Raw genomic sequence first — 9,585 nt, forward strand, 5'->3', positions numbered from 1 at the left:
CCAATAAAGAATGTTTCAAAATAGGGGTTTAATTAGCTCCTTAACATTCTATAATTCAAAAATATTTTCACTTTCTACGTAAATGAAGTGGGGGTAAAATTTTGCGTTATGCCAAAGTAACTATTCCACGCGGACGGAGTCGTGGGCAAAAGCTGGTATGTCTATAATGAATTAAAGCTTCGTTTAAGTAAGTTGACAACGGTACAGACGAATCATATAACAAAGGAAGAGTAGATTTTTTTTTTTTTTGAAATCGCAACAGAACTTGATTCTGAACTATACTTTTCTTTTTAAATACCATACCTTTGATACAAATTATGTCGGTGATGCCAGCACTGGAACGTAGGGCTGACAATGCATTTCCATTGCATAACAGCATTATCAAGGTATTGTATACAAATAATCGTGAACAGATCATTACGTCATCGTCTCAGATGCTCCAGATGTGAAGATCGCATTGTTCGTTGCGAGTTTTACGATGCGGTCGGACGCATGTGTGAGAGATTATGTTCGGATCGCGTGGAAAAAATATTACCGAACGGGGTAGGGCGTTGGCCCCCACATGCGAGTACAGTGGATAGCGATCTTTATAAAGTACTGGTTATTTTGGTGGACATTACCTTGTGATTGAATTCGGACAGGTAATTGCTTTGTTCTCACTTTGAGAAGGCTCACGACTTCTTCATGCATTTCGTTTTTTTATTATTATCTTTTTATTCAATTCGTAAATGATACATAAAAGTTATACAATGTTAATCCTTCATCGTAGAAGTCGTTCTTGAGAATGTACTATGTACTTATTAATAGTCCATTGTTCACCAAGGGCGAAAAATTGGACTTTCTTCCCTGTACTGTGGGAGGAAAACCGAACTTTCGGCGTAGGTAGGAGGAAAAAATAGGCATCAGATTCACACAACCTATTGAGGTTCGCGGGGTTCCGCTGGATGCAAGCAGCCCAAGGCCGATCGTTGTGGCGAGGCTTGGGGGAGACCTATATCCAGCAGTGAACGTCTGTAGGCTGAAAGATAGATAGAAATATCAGATTCCAGTTTCAGCAGTCACATCGGATGCGATTTATTAATCAATGCAAATTAATACAATTACCATTATAATAAAAAGATTCATTACAATACGACATGATATCGTGATTGACTTTCTGTGTCCTTGAACGCGTTCAAGTTCTTATCAGATTAGATTGTTTGCATTGGATATTTTATGAGTGGCAGTTTGATAATAAATTACGGATATTCTGCATCTCAACGATGTAAGAGCGGTATATTATTATTTAGTTTTATTGCTTTAGAATTTAGAAGTTGAATTCTTTACGAACTCTTTCCGATTGTAACTATACGCTTTCCTCCTTCTCATTCCTGATCCTGTGGACCGAATGGTAAACAGTCACCTCGCCCAAATCACGTCATTAGTTTAGCGGCTGGTCTAACTTCCGAAACAGAACGCATTACTGTTACGCGATAGAAATCGGTAGGACCGTAACACCAACTCGGGCGACCCGATATTTTTTTTACTGCCCTTGTAGGCAGACGAGCATACGGCCCACCTGATGGTGTGTGGTTACTGTCGCCCATGGACTTCAGCAATGCCAGGGGCAGAGCCAAGCCGCTGCCTACTCAAGTAGACCTTTCTTAAGATCTTCTCAGTGGCTCGGGTTTCCGATCCGATAGTAGATTCATTCGCGAAGCAATTGCTCCTGAGTTGTTAGGTCTCCTTCGGAGGCGTTCGGGCAGTTGTTAGCAAATCCCACCCCTCCTGGCTGAGCATTTGCTCGCCCACCTGTCCTGGTGAAACTGGAAAGGCCTCCGGGCCACCAGTAATCTTTCAATCATAAAATAAAAGATACAACTCGCATAAGCCTAATTAAAAAAAAAACATGTTTTCTCTACTTATTAAGTAAATCGGATACGTTTAGTATTTGACCAATCAGTGCACTGCGGATATAATACATAGAATTGATGCATCGTAAGAATTCTTTTTTTTGGACTTATCACTATTTGCCCTGTGAGCTCAGGTACGTGATCCGTTCGTAGAAATGATAAACGATTAAGTTGACTAACAGCAGCTATAGAGTTTAGAGACTGTAGTCCCGTAAACGTCTACTGTTCGCGTGTAGACGATTACGGAATCTTTAGAAATGTTAGACAGCTGACTACAGCTAAAGACTACACTGTGGGCTCATCTGTAACGGACAGTGGAGATTGAATAAACGTTGATATACACGAGCGCAGTGATTTAAGGAAACACTCCACAATCGTAAGACAGTGATATAATGACCTGTATAAAGTTTGATTGGTTCAATCGAATCGCGATTAGATGTGTTGTAAGCTTTAGTCTTACGTTCTAGTCAAAAACATTGAGAAATTACATGTCGGTTGGTATTTTTTTCTAGAGGCTATATCAGCGTCGCCTTAACTAGTAGGTGAACTCACTGGACTCAAACGTGATGACGTTGCTAACACGAACCCTAGCAAGAGTCGTGCTTCGCAGAATCTACCACCGGATCGGAAACGCGACCCACTGGAAGATCCGGCGAGAAATTCAGTGGGCTGTGTCTGAGGGTTAATTTACTCGTCGAGCCCTTCGTCGCAAGCGACGGGTTCGACGAGAACGATGACCGGTACATCTCGGTTGGACTTGCACGGCGGCTATTCCGGAGACGTCTGATTGATTCGCGACATTAACAAACAAACAAACTGTGTTACTAAGCGTGAGTGTTCTCAAGCTACGTTACAATCAGTTTCATTTTGCCAACTGGTTACTAAAACCATTGTCGGTGTAACATATCAAATTTACAACTGAAATGAAAAGTCTGTGGTGACCTCACAAATCAGATGGCTATTGTCTTCGGCGTGGGCGTGAGCATCCGATTTCGTAAGTTCTTGACGACGAGCCATCATTAATCATTGCCAGTAGCCACTGACAATAGATATTGGGTCAAACTATGGGAAAATCAATTTACACTAAGCCTTCAAAGCTTAGACATCAGAATGACAAGTCATTAGGTAACGATCAAATATCATGTTTTTTTTTTTTTTTTTTTTTTTTTTTTTTATTGCGTAGATGGGTGGACGAGCTCACAGCCCACCTGATGTTAAGTGGTTACTGGAGCCCATAGACATCTACAACGTAGACGCGCCACCCACCTTGAGATACAAGTTCTAAAATCTCAGTATAGTTACAACGGCTACCCCACCCTTCAAACCGAAACGCATTACTGCTTCACGGCAGAAATAAGCAGGGCGGTGGTACCTATCCGCGCGGACTCACAAGAGGTCCTACCACCAGTAATTACGCAAATTATAATTTTGCGGGTTTGATTTTTATTACACGATGTTATTCCTTCACCGTGGAAGTCAATCGTGAACATTTGTTGAGTACATATTTCATTAGAAAAATTGGTACCCGCCTGCGGGATTCGAACACCGGTGCATCGCTTCAACACGAATGCACCGGACGTCTTATCCTTTAGGCCACGACGACTTCAATTAGGCCACGACGACTTCATGTACCTTCCAAAACATATATGTTCAAAGCATCACATAATGGGAAGTGGAAAAGAGAGATTTTATTAGTGATTTTAATTATATCTCACCATCTGAGGCATTAGATATGAAGTACATAATTTTTTTTTTTTAATAAACCACAATAAAAGCGATTATCAGCAGATTAATTAATGTATTTAATCAACAACATCTAGTAATATATAAAAATTGAAATGTTTTATTTATTTTGTTTAATTTGTTGCACCAACAAAGTCACTCACCAATTCAGGGCATCGATAAAATGATAAGAAGGTATGCGATAAATGTCACCTTAATTATAGGTACAAACGACAGGGCTATAGATGAGAAGATATTGAAATTAGAAACAAGAATAATTGAATAATAATACAATTTAAAAAATTCAAACTACTCATTATTTTGCAGTGCTTACCATAATCAGAGTGAAACTAATCTTAAATTCGAGCTAAGTATAATCATGAAATAAAATTTTAGATCAATAAATAGTTCCTATAGAAAATGATATTGTCATGTAATGTAGGGTTTGAAACATATACCCATTAGAGCTTCATATCATTTTAAAATATTTTTATCAAGGTCTAATTGTGACTGGCTATTCGAAAATTTGGGATAAATGAAAATTTTATCATGGTACTGAATAAAAATAAATTAAATTGCCTGGATTCATGATTATATGGATGATTGTGCAATAAATGTTATTTACTGTAAATCTCAGTTGTTTTAAAATTATTTTTATACTAATATAGATTTAAATTTTATTTTGTATAGCAATATGTTAGAATATTAATTGTTGGTTTATGGATAAAAAAAATCTTAGTAGGAAATGATTAACGGTCACTAATTTTGCAGTCTTTCAAAAGTACATCACTTGGTCTTAGACGTAAGTATCTTTTTTATTAATTATCAATGAAAATTATGTATACGCATGTACTAACCCAATGAAATACTTCCCCATTTGGACCCAACAACAGCGTACTAAAAATATCGCAAAAGACGTCGATCTCAAAACTATATATTTAAACTAATTAGGAAATACAACACAAAGTACAAAGCGCACAATTTTATTCTTGTAAAGCTGTAAATACCAAGATTTGGGCTAGATAAGGTATTCTAACGGAAATAGAATTTAATTCAACGGACTTAAACACTTGGTTCAACTTTTGAAACTTGTTTTATAGTCTTAGCGGTTTATATTAGTGACAGTAGATTTTTATAAATTTTGTTTATGAATATCAGTAGTCATAACAATACAGTAATGAAGACAAAAGGGGGTAAATATCGATCATACTCACCATAACACGATTCGCCGGTAACTTGAAGATCGTAACGCTTAACGCGTTTTGAGTCACAATTTACCACACAAACGTTCACTAAAACTCACAACACACACTTCACTTATATTTACAACTGCAAAATCGTATTCTCTGAACAAATTTCAGTCACTAAACGTGAAGAATTACACTTTCACAACATTCACCGAACGAATCTCGATATCCGACTGTCACAACACAATTTCAAACGCGAGCGACAACAGACTGACTAAAGGCGAAATTCATTCACCCTACCGCAAACGCGACTACTCTGCTATTGACTCCGTTACTTTTACTATAATGCGGCAAAATTGAAATGACGTTGAAGGCCTCCAAATGTTTCTTAGCCCGAGAACCTCTTATTAAAGAGAGTTGTGTGCAACGCCATCTGCTTACTATTTCAAAACAAATAAAGCGATTGTACTGCCATCTTTTGAAAAGTTGTTATTACGTTTGTAGCTGTCGGAGCTGTCGACATCTTTCATGTTACATTATAAAACATAATTAGTTAAGAGTTGCTTTCAGAGATGGCGCTTTAAGCAAGTCACTGCGTTCCAACAAAATTAAATCTGATCTAATTTTACGATAATTTTATCATTATCGTTTCAGCTCCGAGAATTTTTTTTGGTATGAAGGCATTACTATTAACCCGCAGGCTATTCCAACTTTTCTTTAAACTTTAATAATACTTTTCAATCTTTTCACTTTTTTTTACCTATTTCATTATCTCTTTTATTTATTTTTATTAACATTTAAAAATTAAAAAATAGTGGATGCTAATAATGTTTGTCAACTAAACAAAAAGAGAGAATCGGTAGATAAACAGATGAGAAAATAGTACTCGCTTATACGTATTTACATTTGATCGATAAAATTATTATCTTTTTTTTATTGCTTAGATGGGTGGACGTGTTGACAGCCCACCTGGTGTTAAGTGGTTACTGGAGCCCATAGATATCTACTACGTTAATGCGCCGCCCACCTTGAGATATAAGTTCTAAAGTCTCAGTATAGATACAACGGCTGCCCCATCCTTCAAACCGAAACGCATTACTGCTTCACGGCAGAAATAGACAGGGTGGTGGTACCTACCCGTGCGGACCCATAAGAGGTCCTACCACCAGTAATGAGTAATAATACTGCTGACGTCCATGAATAATAGTGAGCGCTCATTACCAGGTGGATCGTATGCTGGCCAAAGATGATAAATGATGAAAGACAAAGGACAAAAGCGCCTTTTCATGTTCACGATTTTGTGACTTATTGTGATATATTGTTCTGATATCCATTGTTGTTTTTTGAAACCTTTAAATGTAACCAACTATGTAATTGACAATAAAATATTGTTAAATGTTTCAATCCTTATTGCGCAATCAAATATATTATGATCTTTGTTACGCCGGTATATATCCTATTTGTTACGGTTTAACTATTAATTTTTTTTTATTGCCCTTGTAGGCAGACGAGCATACGGCCCACCTGATGGTGAGTGCTTACCGTCGCCCATGGACTTCAGCAGTGCCAGGGGCAGAGCCAAGCCGCTGCCTACCGCTTAATACTCTCCACAAGCCTCGTTTGAAGAAGGACATGTCATAGCGCTCGGGAAACACCGTGGAGGGGAGCTCATTCCATAGCCGTATGGTACGTGGCAAAAAAGACCTCTGGAAACGCACTATGGATGACCGCAGTGGCTCCAGGTAGTATGGATGAACTCTACTCCGGTGGCGGGCGGTGCGATGGTAAAAACGAGATGCCGGTATCATCTCGAACAATTCCTCAGAGCACTCCCCATGGAACATACGGTACAAAATACAGAGGGAACCGAAGTCCCTTCGCAGACCCAGAGGTTCCAAACGATTCGTGAGAATGGGGCTTATGTTTGTCCTCGTTTAATTGCAATGTTCACTGTTTTTCGTTTGAGTGCATTCATTCTATTTCGACCTAAACTCTAGACGTTGTTCACTGTGTTATATCGCAACTGCATGAATATTGCCCAAAACACGTCATTATGGATCCTCCTGATCCATTAACGGTGCTTTTAAGTTACAAGCACCGGTCACTGTAACCCGTCGAACCCGTCGCTTGCGATGAAGGGCTCGACGAGCGAATTAACCAACAGACACAACCCACTGAGTTTCTTACCGGATCTTCTCAGTGGGTCGCGTTTCCGATCCGGTGGTAGATTCTGCGAAGTACTGCTCTTGCTAGGGCCAGTGTTAGCACCACTCCGGTTTGAACCCCGTGAGCTCACCTAAACGTTAGAGCAAAGCTGATATAGTCTATCAAGGCCAGCATAGGTAGGATTAAAAAAAAATGAACCATAAATAACGAGATGTTACCGCGGAACGTTTAAATTTCGTACTTAGAACAACAAAATATCAATAGCTATTCAATAGATTTGTTTATGATTTTATTCGGATGTTATATCCGGCACTGAGTGCCACCACTACAACCCCTGTGTAGCCAGAATCCACAGCAGCGATCACATGAAAACACCGAACTATGAGGTTCAGGTAACGAAAGGAAAACCTAATTAATTGGTCCCCCAACAACTCTTACACTCCAAATTTTTTTTTTAGTGTTAAAGGATTACTGGTAGTCCGGAGGCCTTTCAAGTTTCACCAGGACAGGTGGGCGAGCAAAGGTTCAGCCAATAGGGTTGGGATTTGCTAACAGCTGCCCGAGCGCCTCCGAAGGAGACCTGATAGCTTAAGAGCAGCTGCTTCGCGAATGAATCTACTACCGGATCGGAATCACGACCCGCTGAGAAGATCCGGCGGGAATCTCAGCGAGCTGATACATGGGTTAGGTACTCCAAATTCTCTTCAGGTGTGAAGCGGACGACGAGTTGTTGAACCAGAGACTAAGAAGAGTAGATAGGCTTAATTACAACTTAGAATCACTACATAGTATAAAACAAAGTCGCTTTCTCTGTCCCTATATTTGTCTGTCCCTATGTATGCTTAAATCTTTAAAACTACGCAACGGATTCTGATGCGGTTTTTTTAAATAGATAGACTGATTGAAGAGGAAGGTTTATGTGTATAATAACATCCATTAAATAGTGGAGAAATCAATAATAAATTACAGTTTCCGAAGCGAAGCGAGGCCGGGTCCCTAGTTTATAATATAGAATAAGGATTATGAGCGGCGATGCAGTTTATAGAGCAAATAATAACTATGATATTGAGTTATCTATGTGAATGAAAGTTTAAAGCAATTAAGTATCAAGAAAATTTACACAAAACAAGATAAATTAACATCAACCTCGATACCGAAACATTCCCATCGGTCCGAGAGTTCAATCTTTTTTTTATGTTTTTTTTTCTTTTCTTTATCAGAGGCCGTAAACTTTCCAAGAAGCGGTGAACGAGAGAAAAAATATCTGGGAGTCGTTTCGAATGGTCCGAATGAACCGTTTTGGTTCTTCGACTGGGACTTCCGCTTGCGATGACCGCTGGGGACGAACGCATTAGTACTGGCACAGAGGTGGCATTGAGCTGCTATTGATTTAAAACTTCACTAAGAATATATTGACCCACTCGATCGTTACAGATATCGTCTTTTCGCATTAAAAGTATACAATTTCCCTAAAATATTCGAAATTGAGTTAATATGCGGAATCTTTTGGTATCACCAGTATTTTTCTCATAAATACTATCAAAAGAGCGTATTTTAGTTTTTTTTTTACTTTACCTATGTTTTACTACTATTAACCAAATTAATTCATCATTTTATCTTACTTTAAAAGACAGATAATGTATCTGGTAAAAAATAAAGTATAAATGTTGCAAAGGTGATTAATATTAAAAATATCCCATGTTAAACCTTTAAAACACTCTCCTGTAAAGTTATTAAGTTTTGAAATTATACAGTTTTGATGCGAGAAGACGATATGTAAACAAATAACAACACCACCGTACTTATAAGCTTCCTTACGTCATTTATGCGGTATTGGTTCGAAGTTTTTACTATAGGCGCTAGCAGTTCTTTGAACGATTTCAACATATTTTAATCACTGATTTTAATAAAGAGAGAGAGAGAGAGAGAATACACTTTATTGCACACCAAAACACAATTTACATTGAAAAAACAGTCAAAAAGCAGATACATTTGTACAATATGCGGTCTTATTGCTAAAAGACAACCGCTTAATTTTCAGAAATTCTGGAAAATATAACAATATAGCAGGTATGTTGCGGTGTACTATAGACAATACATTATTATAGAAAATATATACAATAAACAGATATACATTTCATATTAAATGTAAACGGTATATATCTAATTGATTTATATACCAATATACATACTTACATACGAATATACTCACATACACATAATAAATCAACAGTATGGAAATGATAATGATTCAAATAAACAAGGAGTTAATAGATGTATAAAGGCAGTTAGTTTATTCTAATATATTCAGTTACATTGAAGTATCGACATAGTTTTCGCAGGCAAATCTACTGTTTTTTTTAATTGCTTAGATCGATGGATGAGCTCACGGCCGACCTTTTTTTTATTGCTTTTGTAGGCAGACGAGCATACGGCCCACCTGATGGTAAGTGGTCACCGTCGCTCCAGGACGTCAGCAATGCTGCGACCTGGTGTTAAGTGACTTACGGAGCCCATTTACATTTACAACGTAAATGCCGCCACCACAACCAGACATGAGTTGGTCTCAGTTTTTACAGTGTAGAAGAAATGTTATCAATCCTTTACACACAACAGCT

General features: G+C 38.1%; 1 protein-coding gene across 4 annotated transcripts in view; it reads right to left on the reverse strand.

Moving 5' to 3' along the window:
- Nucleotides 1–5,128, reverse strand: part of siz (Brefeldin-resistant Arf-GEF family protein schizo) — a 223,471-nt gene extending 218,343 nt beyond the window's left edge. For all 4 annotated transcript variants that reach the window (XM_089739481.1, XM_089739480.1, XM_089739472.1 and 1 more), the window contains exon 1: nucleotides 4,829–5,128. The gene's annotated coding sequence lies outside the window, so the exon portion shown is untranslated. The remainder of the gene's footprint in view (nucleotides 1–4,828) is intronic.
- Between the last annotated feature and the right edge of the window lie 4,457 nt (nucleotides 5,129–9,585).

Source organism: Bombyx mandarina, chromosome A1 (assembly GCF_030267445.1).
Source record: "Bombyx mandarina strain Sakado chromosome A1, ASM3026744v2".
NCBI classification, from domain to species: Eukaryota; Metazoa; Arthropoda; class Insecta; order Lepidoptera; family Bombycidae; genus Bombyx; species Bombyx mandarina.